Source organism: Mesoplodon mirus (genome assembly GCF_964341445.2).
Source record: "Mesoplodon mirus genome assembly, chromosome: 5".
Taxonomy (NCBI): domain Eukaryota; kingdom Metazoa; phylum Chordata; class Mammalia; order Artiodactyla; family Ziphiidae; genus Mesoplodon; species Mesoplodon mirus.
The window spans coordinates 39,372,395-39,387,351 of record NC_138980.1 but is presented as its reverse complement, the minus strand read 5'-3'; positions in this window follow the sequence as shown (position 1 = coordinate 39,387,351).

The window sequence follows — 14,957 nt, the reverse complement described above, 5'->3', positions numbered from 1 at the left end:
TAGGAAATAACTAGGTGAAGAGGTGCAGGGCAGAAAGAGCAGCAAGTGCAAAGGCCCTGAGGTGGGAAGCGGCAGGGTCTATTGCAGAAATCTATAGGCCACCATGGCTCGGGCTTAGCGAGCAGTGGGGAGAGTGGAGGGAGGGGAAGCTCATGCCCAAAGCAGCAAATCCTGATCTTTAGCTGAACCTTTTGAGGCATATGCTGGGTGACCAGAGGTTTATTTGTGGAGGAAATGGACCCAATTGGAGCATGTGTGTACTTTTTGCAACCTAGTCAATTTCCCCCTCAGTTTAATTAATTAATTAATTAATTAATTAATTAATTAGACCATGCTGCATGGCATGCAGGATCTTAGTTCCCTGACTAGGAATAGAACCCGTGCCACCTACAGTGGAAGCGAGGAGTCTTAACCACTGGACCGCCAGGGAAGTCCCCCCTCAGCTTAACCAAATGAAGAAATTTGGGGATGCCCAGAATTGGAGATGTTGGGAAATGGGAAATCTCCAAACCGTTGGTTGGAAAGGGCATCCCTTGGTAGAACCTTTGGAGAGGGCAACTCGGCAACACCTACTAAAGCACCGTGTGCTATTTTTTTAAAATAACAAAATATTTTTATTAATTAGCTATCAGACATGCCTCTCCAAACGTTTTCCCCACATCTTATGGCTATGTACTCGTCTTTTTTATACATTTATTTATTTATATTTTTTATTTTTGGCTGCGTTGGGTCTTTGTTGCTGCGCGTGGGATTTCTTTAGTTGTGGTGAGCGGGGGCTACTCTTCGTTGCGGTGCACAGGCTTCTCATTGCGGTGGCTTCTCTTGTTGAGGAGCATGGGCTCTAGGCACGTGGGCTTCAGTAGTTGTGGCACGTGGGCTCTAGAGCTCAGGTTCAGTAGTTGTGGCACACGGGCTTAGTTGCTCTGCGGCATGTGGGATCTTCCCAGACCAGGGCTTGAACCCGTGTTCCCTGCATTGGCAGGCGGATTCTTAACCACTGAGCCACCAGGGAAGTCCTATGGCTGTGTACTCTTTAATTGACTCTTCATATGACAATGATTTGTAACATTTTCTATAGAGAGAATACAAAAATAATCTTTTCTCTAGCATGGTTGATCAGTCTTTGTTTTTTATTATCAATAACAGAAAAAATTTTTTCATCCTCGTAGTTCATTATTCCTGTGTGTGTGCACGCGCCCATGAAATTTCAGAAGATTGTGTGCTATTTTAATTGTCTCTTTCAACTTCCATATTCTGATGCTTTGACAGCTGGGGCCTCGCTGACCCTCCCTGGGCACACACACAAACCATTTGTGTGCATTTCTGCATGTGGATCTCCACAACACCTTTACTTTCCACATGGCATATTTCTCTAACAATCAAATTTTTGGGTTTTTTTTTTTTTTTTTTGCAACAAGCATCCATAACTTGTAATGAGAACCAAGAAAATACACAATAAGACAAATCCAATTACATTTTAAAATAACACGTACGAAACCCTGGATATCTATCTTTGACGATGACACCTAAGAGATGAGAAGTAATTTGGGATTTCATAATCTGTGCAGTCCTTAGTAAATGGAATGTCCTTTACAGCACAGAAATCTATTGTTCAAGTTTTGCGAAGTCACATTCAAACACGTTTCCAAGAATGCATTATGTGCAAAAGTTGGGTAGCTTCTTTGGGACTCTGCTCAAATGAATTTGGTGAGTGGAGAAATCGCAGTAGCTAAAAGAGCCTAAGTGTACCCAGGGGCCAGCTGGGTGCCAGGCTCTCTTTAGGCTATCAAGTCATCCCTCAGCCTTCTGGCTAGGTGCCAGTGTCCCTTTTTCAGATGAAGAATCTGAATTTCAGAGCAATTAAGCAAATCATGCAGGCACCTGGCTTATAGGTGGCACAGTCAGGACTTGAACTCAGGCCAGCTGACCACAAATGCTCCTTCCAGCTGGAATTGACGATGAGAAGTATAGAGGTCAAGAGGGCACACGTTGGAACCAGACAGTCTGGGTTTGAGTCCATTCCTAGCTCTTTGAGCAATTTCTTTGCCTTTCTGGGCCTCAGTTTCCCCATCTCTGAAATGGGAATAGAGTTATTGTGAAGGTTCCATAAGTTAATATAGATAAACCATTTAGAACTGGGCTGTCTGAAAGGGTAGCCACTGGTCACATGTGGCATTTGAGCTCTTGAAACGTGGCAGGTCCTAATCAGATGTGCCATCAGCGTCAAATGCACGCTGGGTTTTGAAGATTTATGTGAAAGAACACATCACTGACTTTTTGTACTGATTTCATGTTGAAATGGTGTTTTGCATATATTGGGCTAAATAAAATTATTATAATTAATTTCACTGGTTTTGTTTTGCCTTTTTAATGTGACGACTAGAAAATTTAAAATTATGTATGTGGCTTGCATTATATTCTTATGGGATTTAGAGGATGCAAAACATAGTAACCCTCCAAGGAGCATGTAGCTATTTTTATGACCACACCACCTTGGTTATGTTGCTTTTCCTAAGGCATTAACTGTGGGAAAACAGTTCTCTGCTCCAGCCCTGGGCCTGGTGGCCCCGTGTCTGCTCCTGGCAGCAGAAATACCCACAGTTAATTATTGATCCCACGTTCCAGAAAGTTCACAGGGAAAGTATCGGGAAAGTTCATGAGGTACCCTTAGCTCTGGGAGCTGGGATGGCCAGGTGACTTCATCTCTTTATATTTCACATTTTGAAATTCAAATTTGTGGATAGCCCCCCCTAAAAAAACAGGACACTCTGCCTTTTTTTTTCTGATTGCAAAAATTAAGTGTGCTTGTTCTTAAAAAAAAAAAGTTAAACATTAAGAAATATTTGTTTTAGAAAGAGAAAGTCTTTATATACATAGGAAAATAAAACCTTAAGTTATAGTTTTGCCTGTGGCCATAGAGGTGACCATAAACTGCAGGAAAGAGGACATAGGGTGTGCAGGCAAACCATGGACAGTTCTGGTTCCTTGCTGGGGAGGGGGGATTTGGATGGGGCATCACATTTTCTTTCCCATATGCCTGCCTTTTGGGGAATCTTTTTGCTAGGTCTTCATGTATGATTAAAAACAACAACAACAAAAATAATAAAGGAAGGGATGGTAACTCTTCATTGCCCTGCTCCTAGGATGAGCCTCATTAAATTTGATGTATTGGATTGGCCAAAAAGTTTCTTCAGGTTTTTCCATAACATCTTACAGGAAAACCCGAATGAACTTTTTGGCTAACCCAATATATTCTTCCAGATCTTTTTCCTTTGAGCTACTTATTTTTCTATCTGACTTCATAATGGTGATATTTGAAGAAAAACAGTAACTTAAAAACATCCAGATTTCCAAACAGAGTTCAGAATCAAAAGAGAAACTTTGTTGTCAGGTACTCAAGGAAGATATGCGTCCTTTGGGTGCCTTCCTTTTCTCATTTAGGAAACGGGAAGAAAACAGTCCTCATCTCCTAGAGTTGCTGGGAAAAGAAAGGCATTCATGTGTGTGAAGTGCTTGGATCAGAGCCTGCACGTAATAGGTACTCAATAAATGTTTGTTTCGACTCTTGTTACAAGATGCAGGTTCAGACTGATACCGACCAGTGGTCTTGGCCTTCCCCAATCAATAGAAATTGACTAGAGGCCAGACAAAAATTTCGGGCAAGGCTTTATTGGGGCCCCTGCTGCAGCAGCGGGGGGAGCAAGAACAAGCAAGAGGTCCGCTTGCTTGCTCGCTCCCTGGAAGGGGGAAGCTTGTTCTTATATGCAGTGAGGGTGAGAGTGTGTCCAGGGGTCGAGTTGGAGGGGTGGCTTAGGTGTTTTGCCCACCCCTCTGGTGGTGTTATGTGCAGGGGGCATGCTCAGTACCGTGCTTTTGCTCCCAATGTCCTGTTTTTGGTCCAGGCTCTTCAGAAGTGGCAGTTGAGTCTTTTTAGTCTTTTCTATCTTTTTGTCCATAATTTTCCCCAACTGCGCACGCACACAGTTATTTTTCATCCCATATAGTTTCTTTGTATTTTGTTGCTCGAGCTTTGTCCAGATTTAAGCACTGCAGCAAAGGGTCCCAGGTCCCAGCCCATCTCAAGACCAGAGTCCCAAGATACCTCTCTGCCCATGGCTGACCCCACTTAAGCCCTTTGTTGGCTCATCTGTAAAATGGGATCATAGCACTCATGCCTATTGTAGGATTAAGTGAGAGAATGAGACACAGAATATACCTACTCTGCTTTCAAGGATGCCTCAGGGGCACCAGTAAAAAATAAGCAATCGTAACGCTCCCTATAGATGTCCAGGTTGGGGGAGGAGGGAGCATGTGGGCAGTATTCCAGAAGGAGGCGGTATGTGTGGCACGAGAAGCTATTGGCCCCGAGGTTGGGTGGGGAAGGGAGGAAGAGCTGAACTAGGAGTTCTCAAACTCTCCAGAGCGTCAGGGCCTCACTGGGAATTTATTAAAAGGCAACTTTCTAGTGTCCACCCCAGACCTATTAGAGGTGCCCAGGCAGTGAGAAGACACTGGTTCTTGTCTATTCAATAAATGCTGAGCGCCTGGCATTGCTCTGGGAGCAAGGAAAACAGACACACATTCCTTTCCTGCAAGGAGCTGACATTGTAATGGCGGAGAGAGTCATGTGAAAGTTTATTGTTAGTGGCTGCAAGACAATGGAGACAGTGACGGGTATGTGGAGAGTAAGAAGGAAATTATGATTATCACTCTTTTTTCGGCCGTGCCGCATGGCTTACGGGATTCTAGTTCCCCGACCAGGGATTGAACCCAGGCCCTCAGCAGGGAAAGTGCAGAGTCCCAACCACTGGACCACTTGTTATTATTCTTAAGACATGTCTCATTTTTGTCTCCTACCATATCTAGAGAAGCAAGATGCATGACAACATGACCAAACACTCAAGATCTGGAGTGAGACAGTCCTGGGATCAAATCCTCCCTTCTTCACCTACTCATTATGGGCCATTGGGTGACCGATATAACTTGACCATGCTTGAGCAGGACAGTGAAATCGGGTCTCTGATGAGAGTAAGGAGTGAGATAGGTTCATTGAGAGGTCTTAAACAACCCAGAGATGTTGGACAGGACCCAGGTGGTGGCACACTCTTTTCCAAATGTAGCCACTGTATTAGCTACCTAGTGCTGCGTAACAAGTTGTCCCCACATTTAATGGCTGAAACAACAAACCTCTATTATCTTGTGGTTTCCTTGGGTCAGGAATCTGGGCATCACTTAACAAAGTGCCTTTGCGTCAAGGTTTCTCACAAGGTGGCAATCATGATGTTTGCTGGGACTGTCATAATCTCAAAGTTTGATTTGGTTGAATTTAGGTCTACCATTTTATCATTATTATTATTATTGTTTTGGCTGTGCTGAGCAGCATATAGGATCTTAGTGCCCCAACCAGACATCGAACCCAGGCGCTGGCATTGAAGGTGCTGGGTCCTAGCCACTGGACCGCCAGGGAATTCCCTACCATTTTATTGTTTATTTCTGTTGGTCTCCTTTGTTTCTTTATTCTTCTCTATTTTTTTTTCTCTCCTGCCTTCTTTTGGATTACAGGCATACCTCGGAGATATTACAGGTTTGGTTCAGGATCACTGCAATAAAGCAAATATCACAATAAAGCGAGTCACATGAATTTTTTCGTTTCCCAGTGCATATAAAAGCTATGCTTAGGACTTCCCTGGTGGTGCAGTGGTTAAGAATCTGCCTGCCAATGCAGGGGACACAGATTCGAGCCCTGGTCTGGGAAGATCCCACATGCCACGGAGCAACTTAAGACTGTGCGCCACAACTACTGAGCCTGCGCTCTAGAGCCCACAAGCCACAACTACTGAACCCATGCACCACAACTACTGAAGCCTGTGCTCTGCAACAAAGAAGCCACCACAATGAGAAGCCCACACACCACAACGAAGAGTAGCCCCCGCCCACCACACCTAGAGAAAACCCACACACAGCAAGGAAGACCCAACACAGCCAAAAATAATTTTTAAAAAAAAACTTCTAAAAAAAAATACGGGGACTTCCCTGGTGGCGCAGTGGTTGGGAGTCAACCTGCGAATGCAAGGGGCGTGGGTTCGATCCCTGGTCCGGGAAGATCCCACATGCTGCGGAGCAACTGGGCCTGTGCGCCACAGCTACTGAGCGTGTGCTCTGGAGCCCGCGTGCCACAGCTGCTGAAGCCCGCGGGCCACAGCTACTGAGGCCCGGGCGCCTAGAGCCCGTGCTCCGCAACAAGGGAGGCCACCGCAGTGAGAGGCCCGCGCACCGTGAAAACGAGTGGTCCCTGCTCACCGCAAGTAGAGAGAGCCTGCACCTGCACACAGCAACGAAGACCCAACACAGCCAAAAATAAATAAATAAAAAATAAACTAAATTTATTTAAAAAATACTAAACAAACAGAAAAAATTACAGTAGTAATATCAAAGATCACTGATCACAGATCACCATGATAAATATAATAATAACGAAAAAATTTTTATTTATTTATTTATTTATTTATTTTTGGCTGTCTTGGGTCTTCATTTCTGTGCGAGGGCTTTCTCTAGTTGCAGCGAGCGGGGGCCACTCTTCATCACGGTGCGCGGGCCTCTCACTGTCGCGGCCTCTCTTGTTGCGGAGCACAGACTCCAGACGCACAGGCTCAGTAGTTGTGGCGCATGGGCCTCGTTGCTCCGCGGCATGTGGGATCTTCCCAGACCAGGGCTCGAACCCGTGTCCCCTGCATTGGCAGGCAGATTCTCAACCACTGCGCCACCAGGGAAGCCCCAACAACGAAAAACTTTGAAATATTATGAGAATTACCAAAATGTGACACAGAGACATGAAGTGAGCAAATGCTGTTGAAAAAATGGTGGCAATAGAATTGTTCGATACAGGGTTGCCACAAAACTTCAGTTGGTAAAAAACGCAAAATCTGCAAAACGCGATAAAATGAAGTGCCATAAACAAGGTATGCCTGTATTTGAATATTTTTTAGTATTCCATTTAAATTTAGCTCTTGAGTTTTTCACAATCTCTCTCTCCTTTTTAGAGATGGCTCTATGGATTACAATATACATACTTACCTTTCCACAGTCTACTTAGAATTAATATTTTAGCACTTCAAGTGGAGTGCAGAACCACTGTTTAGTTTCCTTTTTCCTCCCCTCTCTGTGTTGGAATTGTCACATGTATTACCTCTACATACACTGGAAAACGTCATCAATGTTTTAATTTTTGCTTTCAACCATCAAACATTTTAAAGAGAAGGAAAATAGTGTATTACCAGAGACTGATCATTTCTGTTGGTCTTTGTTCCTGAAGTTCCAACCTTCCTTCTGGTATTATTTCCCTTCTATTTGAAGAACTTCCATTAACCTTGTTTTTAAAAGAGAGGATTTCCTAGCAACAAATTTCCTTAGTTATCCTTCATTTGAGAATGTCTTTACTTCACCTTCATTTCTTCATTTTCATGGGAAATAGAATTTGGGGTTGACAATTCTTTCAGCACTTGAAAAATATTATTTCCCTGCCTTCCATCCTGTATGTTTTTTTTTTTTTTTGCGGTACGCAGGCCTCTCACTGTTGTGGCCTCTCCCGCTGCGGAGCACAGGCTCCGGATGCGCAGGCTCAGCGGCCATGGCTCATGGGCCCAGTCGCTCCGCGGCATGTGGGATCTTCCCGGACTGGGGCACGAACCCGTGTCCCCTGCATCGGCAGGCGGACTCTCAACCACTGCGCCACTGGGGAAGGGGAAGCCCCATCCTGTATGTTTTTTGATGAGAAATCCATCGTCATTCAAGTCATTGTTTCTCTGTACACAATGGATTGTCCCTCTCTGGCTGCTTTCAAGAGTTTTTCTTTGTTTTTAGTTTTCAGCAGTTTGATTATGATGTGTCCAGGCATGGATTTCTTTGAGTTTGTTGTGCTTGGGATTTGCTGAGCTTCTTGAATCTGTGGGCTTGTGTCTTTTGCCATTTGGGGGAGTGTTCAGCTATTATTTCTTCAAATATTTTTTTTCTGCATTTTACTTCTTTCTCCTCTCTTTCTGGGACTCTCCTGACAGGAATGTTAGACCTTTTAATATTGTCCCACAGCTCTGTCATTGAGACTGGATAATGTGTATTGCTCTATTTTCAAGTTCATTGACTCTTTTCTCTACCATCTCCATTCTGCTATGTAGCCCATCCAGTGAATTATTAATTTTGGTTATTGTATTTTTCAGTTCCGAAATTTCCATGTGGTTCTTTAAAAAAATACTTATTTCTCTATTGAGACTTTGTTTCCATTAGTTCAAGAGTGTTTGCTCCTACTTCCTGGGCATAGTTATAATTGCTGCTTTAAAGTATTTGTCTGATACTTCCAACATCTGCATTATTTTAGGGTTGGCATATAATGATTTTCTTTTCCTTTGTGAGTAGTTGGAAATTTCCTACTTTTTCACATGTTGAATAATTTTGGATTGTATCCTGGACATTTTGGACATTATGTACAACATATCGTACTATTATATTATGATACTCTAGGTCTTATTTAAAACCCTGCAGAGAATGTTGATATTTATGTTTTGTCAGGCAGTCAGCTCAGTTAGGTTCAGGTGGTAGGTTGCAACCCACTTTCTCCAGGCAGTGGTTCCAACATCATTTCAGTTTTCAAAGCTGTTGCAGTGCTATTTGGATCCGTCCTGTGTACGTACCACCACTCTCTCTGACTCATAGGTCCTCCTTCCTTCCCTGCTCTTCAAACCAGTAAGAAAGGGTTTTTTATTTTATTTTTTTTTTTTATTTTTTTTTTTTATTTTTTTATTTTTTTGCTGTACGCGGGCCTCTCACTGCTGTGGCCTCTCCCGTTGCGGAGCACAGGCTCCGGACACACAGGCTCCGCGGCCATGGCTCGCGGGCCCAGCCGCTCCGCGGCATGTGGGATCTTCCGGGATCGGGGCACGAACCCGTGTCCCCTGCATCGGCAGGCGGACTCTCAACCACTGCGCCACCAGGGAAGCCCAGAAAGGGTTTTTTAAAGAGCCCTTTCTGTCTACATACAGTGTGCAGTTCTGGGTTTTGGGCTGCCTTTAAGTCTAGGCTGGAAAATACCAGAGGAAAAATAATAAGGAGGGGCAGGACACCAGGTAGCTTCAGAGAAAGGAATTATTATATTTATATATGCACTCAGATGTGTAAGTGTAACCTTTTAGTGCCCTGCTTCTTATCTCCTTGGCCTACCTGGATTTCAGCTGCATTTGTTGTGGACAACTGCAGAGTGCATAGAACTCCTACCTCAAGAATGCATGTGTTTTTCTATTTTCTCCTTCAGGGTCTTTGTGGCCCCCAGCATGTGCAGCTGTTAATGCCCTCTGGAGCAACCGTCAACCCTCAGCCAGACATGATCTGGTGGGTAAATAATACCAACAAACTGAATCCAACAGTACATTAAATAGATTGTACACCATGACCAAGTGTGATTTATCCCAGGATATATTCAGGCATTGGAAAACTCAAATGGATATTTGTATGCCAGTGTTCATAGCAGTATTATTTACAATAACCAAAAGTTCAAAACAACCCAAGCATCTATCAACAGATGAATGGATAAACAATGTGGGGGACTTCTGTAGTGGTGCAGTGGTTAAGAATCTGCCTGCCAATGCAGGGGCCGCGGGTTTGAGCCCTGGGCCGGGAAGATACCACGTGCCGCGGAGCAACTAAGCCCGTGAGCCACAACTACTGAGCTTGCGCTCTAGAGCCCGTGAGCCACAACTACTGAAGCCCGCGTGCCTAGAGCCCGTGCTCCGCAACAAGAGAAGCCACCGCAATGAGAAGCCCGCACACCACAACGAAGAGTAGCCCCCGCTCGCCGCAACTAGAGAAAGCCCACGCGCAGTAACAAAGACCCAACTCAGCCAAAAATTAAAAAATTAATTAAAAATAATCCACCTCCAAAATGTGGTATCTCCCACACACAGTGGGATATTATTCAGCCATAAAAGAAACAAAGAACTGTCACATGCTATTAACTTTGAGGAATCTTGAAAACATTATGCTAACTGAAAGAAGCCAGACATCAAAAGTCACATATTGCATGAATCCTTTTTTATGATGTATCCAGAACAGGCAAATCCATGGAGACAGAAAGCAGGTTCGTGGTTACCAGGGGATGGGAGGTAGGAGAAAGTTGGGAATGATTACATAATGGGTGCAGGGTGTTTTTCTGGGGTGATGATAAAGTTTCGAAACTAGAGAGAGGTGGAGACTCCACATAGTGTAAAGATACCAAGTGCCACTGAATTGTATACTTTGAAGTGGCTAATGGTGTGTTCTGTGAATTTCACCTCCATAAAAAATAAAAACTTCAAAAAAAATAAAAAAATAAAAAAATAAAAACTTCAATCTATGGTGGAGTGGAAATATAAACTGCCCAAACTCTTAGAATCTAATTTAGTAATGTAGAGGAAAGTTTAAATGTATTTACTAGCAGCCAACTGCCAGAGCTCCCAATGGTCAAACTGGAGAGATTTGCTCATGAAAATCAAGTAGTATTGGATTATAACCCGAAGTATAAAATAAGTATTCATGAATCCATACTGACATAAATAAATTATTGAATAAATTGATAAGTGGGGGGAGAAGAGACAAATTTCTCATGGTGAATTCCAAATAATCAATGTAGATGCTCTGCCCTGGAGGAAGGGGAGTATAACTCCCCGCCCCTTTTGTGTGGACTATGCACAGAGACTTCCTTTCAAAGAGTACATTATGGAAAAGGGAGCAGGGATAATAATTTTGCAGTTAAGAAACCTAATAAACTGTACTTCAGCAGGTTGATCAAGGCAACATCAATAGTCATAAACCACGTTGATCATATATACCCTTGATAGGATATGATTAAAACAGCATTTTAGGGGAATTCCTTGCTGGTCCACTGGTTAGGACTCCGCGCTTCCATTGCAGGGGGCCCGGGGTTTGATCCCTGGTCGGGGAACTAAGATCCCGCAAGCCACGCGGCACAGCCAAAAAATAAAATAAAATAAATGGCATTTTGCTTCTGTGATATACCTCCCTCAGCCTGTAACCCGATAAGCCTAATCCTGAGAAAACATCAGGTAGATCCCAATAAAGTGTCATCCTACAGTATTCATGACCAGTCCTCCTCAGAACTGTCAAGGACATCAAAAACAAGGAGAAGTCTGAGAAATTGCCACAGTTAAGTCAAGCCTAAGGAGACATGACATCTAAATATAATATGATGTCCTGGATGAGATCTTGGAACAGAAAAAGGATATTAGGTGAAAACTAAGGAAATCTAAACTGTGGACTTCATGTAATAATAATGTATCCAAATTGATTTACTAATTATAACAAATACACTGACGATAATGATGATGTTTATAGTAGGGGAAACTGTGCAGGGGTAGATGAGAAGTTGCTCATACATGTACTATATTCTCAATTTTTCTGTAAATCTAAAACCGACCTAAACAATGAAGTCTATTTTAAAAAATTTACCCACCTTTTGCCATTGAAGGACATCTGTATATGGTGGTGAGGGCACAGACTCTGGATCCAGATTGTTTGGGTTCAAATCCCAAGCTCTGCCACTTACTATTTGTGGTTGGCAGCCTGCAAGATGGCCTACAGTGATCCCTGCCTGTTGGTTGTCATGCCATGTGTAGTCCTCACCCACACTGACTAGTGCGTCCTCATGTGACTGATAGGAGGTTGCAGAAATGATGGTGAGTGATTTCTGAGGCTAGGTCACAAAAGGCACTGTGGCTTCCTCTGTGCTTTTTCTCTTGGATCACTCACTCTGGGGAAAGCCAGCTGCCATATTGTGAGGAGACTTGAGGAGAGGTCTACATGGTGAGGAACTGAGTCCTCCCACTAACAACCATCGCCAACTTGCCAGCCGTATGAGTAAGCTACTTTGGAGATGGCTCCTCCAGCCCCAGTCGAACCTTCAGATGATGGTAGCCCCAGCTGACATCTTTTTTTTTTTTTTTAATTGGAGTGTTGTGTCCAGGGACTTCCCTGGTGGTCCAGTGGTTAAGACTCTGTGCTTCCACTGCAGGGGACATGGGTTCGACCCCTGGTCGGGTAACTAAGATCACACAAGCCCTGTAGTGTGGCCAAAAAAAAAAAAAAAAAAAAAGCAATGGTCAACAATGTTGTGTCCAGTTGACATCTTGATTATAACCTCATGAGAGACTGCTGCACCAAAACTATGCAGCTAAGTTGCTCCCTAACAGAAATTGTGAAATACTAAATATTTACTGGTTTAAGCCCCTAAGTTTGGGGGTAATTTGTTTCATAGCAATAGATAACCAATGCACTAATTCAGGGGTAGGCACACTTTTCTTTTCCATGAAGGACCAGATAATAAATATTTCAGTCATTGCAGGCCATGTACAGTATCTGTCAATCATCCTTCTTTGTTTTTTAAAAATCCTTCTAAAATGTAAAAAAACATTCTTAGATCAAGGGCTGTACAAAAACAAGCCAGAGGGCGTCCCTGGTGGCACAGTGGTTAAGAATCCACCTGCCAATGAAGGGGACATGGGTTCAAGCCCTGGTCCGGGAAGATCCCACATGCCGTGGAGCAACTAAGCCCATGCGCCACAACTACTGAGCCTGTGCTCTAGAGCCCACGAGCCACAACTACTGAGCCTGTGTGCCACAACTACTGAAGCCCGCGCGCCTAGAGCCCGTGCTCCGCAACAAGAGAAGCCACCACAATGAGAAGACCACACACTGCAACGAAGAACAGCCCCTGCTTACCGTAACTAGAGAAAGTCCGGGTGCAACAATGAAGACCCAGCACAGCCTAAATAAATAAATAAATAAATAAATAAATAAATTTATTAAAAAAAACAAAACAAGCCAGAGCCTCCCTGACATCTTTCCTTTCATCCTTTCTACTTTCCTTCCTTCCTTCCTCCCTCCATCACTCTCTTCTTTTTTTTTTTTTTTTTTTTTGCGGTACGTGGGCCTCTCATTGTTGTGGCCTCTCCCGTTGCGGAGCACAGGCTCCGCACGCACAGGCTCAGCGGCCATGGCTCACGGGCCCAGCCACTCCGCGGCATGCGGGATCTTCCCGGACCGGGGCACGAAGCTGTGTCCCCTGCATCAGCAGGCGGACTCTCAACCACTGTGCCACCAGGGAAGCCCCCTTTTTAAAAAATTTTTAAAATTTATTTATTACTTATTTTTGGCTACGTTGGGTCTTTGTTGCTGCGCGCGGGCTTTCTCTAGTTGTGGCGAGCAGGGGCTACTCTTTGTTGCAGTGCACGGGAATTTCATTGCGGTGGCTTCTCTTGTTGAGGAGCACAGGCTCTAGGCATGCGGGCTTCAGTAGTTGTGGCGCAAGGGCTTAGTTGCTCCGCGGCATGTGGGATCTTCCTGGACCAGGGCTCGAACCTGTGTCCCCTGCATTGGCAGGTGGATTCTTAACCACTGCGCCACCAGAGTAGTCCCTCTTCCTTTCTCTTTATCTCTCTCTCTCTCCCTTTATCCCTCCCTCTTTTCCTTCTCTCTCACTGTCTTTCATTCTTTTATTTATTCAGTCCTTCATTCAGCAAAATGAACACCTACTATGTGCCAGGCCCTCACTGAGCTGCTGCAATTATATCTGTGACCAAGACAGATAGCCTCCCTGCTCTCCTGGGGCTCCCAGTCCAGTAGGGGAGACAGACAGCAAAGATGTAAGTAAAGAATCTAATTTATCATTATGCACTGTGATGTTTCCTCGGAAGGAAAAAATCAGGTTGCAGAGAGAGATAACTTCAGGGGAAGGATGCAATTTCATCTAGTGAGGGTGCTTGGAGAAGGCCTCTCTGATGGGAGACTTGAAGGGTGAGGAGAAAGCAGTCAAGGGAAAAGTATTTTGGGCAGAATGAACAGCTTAGGCAAAGGCCCAGAGGCAAGAAAGAGCTTGGAGTTTCTGGGAACCACGAAAGACGGCCTGTGTGCTGGAGTGGAGTGAGTGGGGAGTTGGGGGAGTTGGGGTCAGGGAGGTTGACAGGGACACACTGCAGGGCCTTGAGTGCTGGAATGTCAGAGCAGTGGGAACCTGGGAGGGTTTTGAGCAGGGGTTGCTGTGGTCTGATTTTCTTCTCTGATTGTCGTGTGGGTTCCAGCAGCTTTATTCCCTCCCCAAGGCCTCTTGTCTGGCTCATTGATAATTAGGCCAGTGAAGGTTTATTGAATAATTCCTATGTGCTGGGTACTCACAAGAACTCTCTGAAGGAAGTAATGTTAGAGGTGAGGAAACCGAAGCACAGGAGGTGAGTAAATGGGCTAATGTCACACAGCCAGGAAGAGGTGGAGGCAGAGTTAGAATTCAGGCAGCTGCCGCCATGCTATCCTGTGGCCCCAAACCCCACCTCCTCTTCAGGTTTCTTGCCATCAACTCAGTTTCTGCCTGTCAGTCAACTGGGTCTTTCCACTTCAGAGCTGGTCAATTCCTCTCCTGCTCAAACACCTTCCATGGCTCCCTACTGCCCTTGATAATGACCAAGCCTGGTGTTCAAAACCCCATCTTTTTTTTTCTCCCTCTCACCTTCAGCCCGTCCTTGACATCCCAAGTTCAAGCCATCCTGGATGCCTTGCAGTCCCTTCAGCACTCCCTCAACCCCCACGGGCTGCTGCCTTGGAGCGGCAGTCCCCCACTCCCACTCCAGGCCACATTGATGAAACTCATTCACCCTCCCCTGCCCCTTGTCTCCTTTCTCCAGTTGTCTGGGGTTCCCTGTCAAAGCTTGCATCAGGATCAACTGCAGAGTGGGTGCTACATTCATTCATTCATTCACTCATTCATTCAACAATCATTCCTCGAACACCTACTATATACCAGCCCCTGCTGTAGGAACTGGGAGTACCGCAGTGAACAAGACAGACATGGCCCCTGGTCTTAAAGAGCTGATATTGTGGGGCAGGAGAAATACCCAATTAACTAACAATCAAACCAATAAATATCA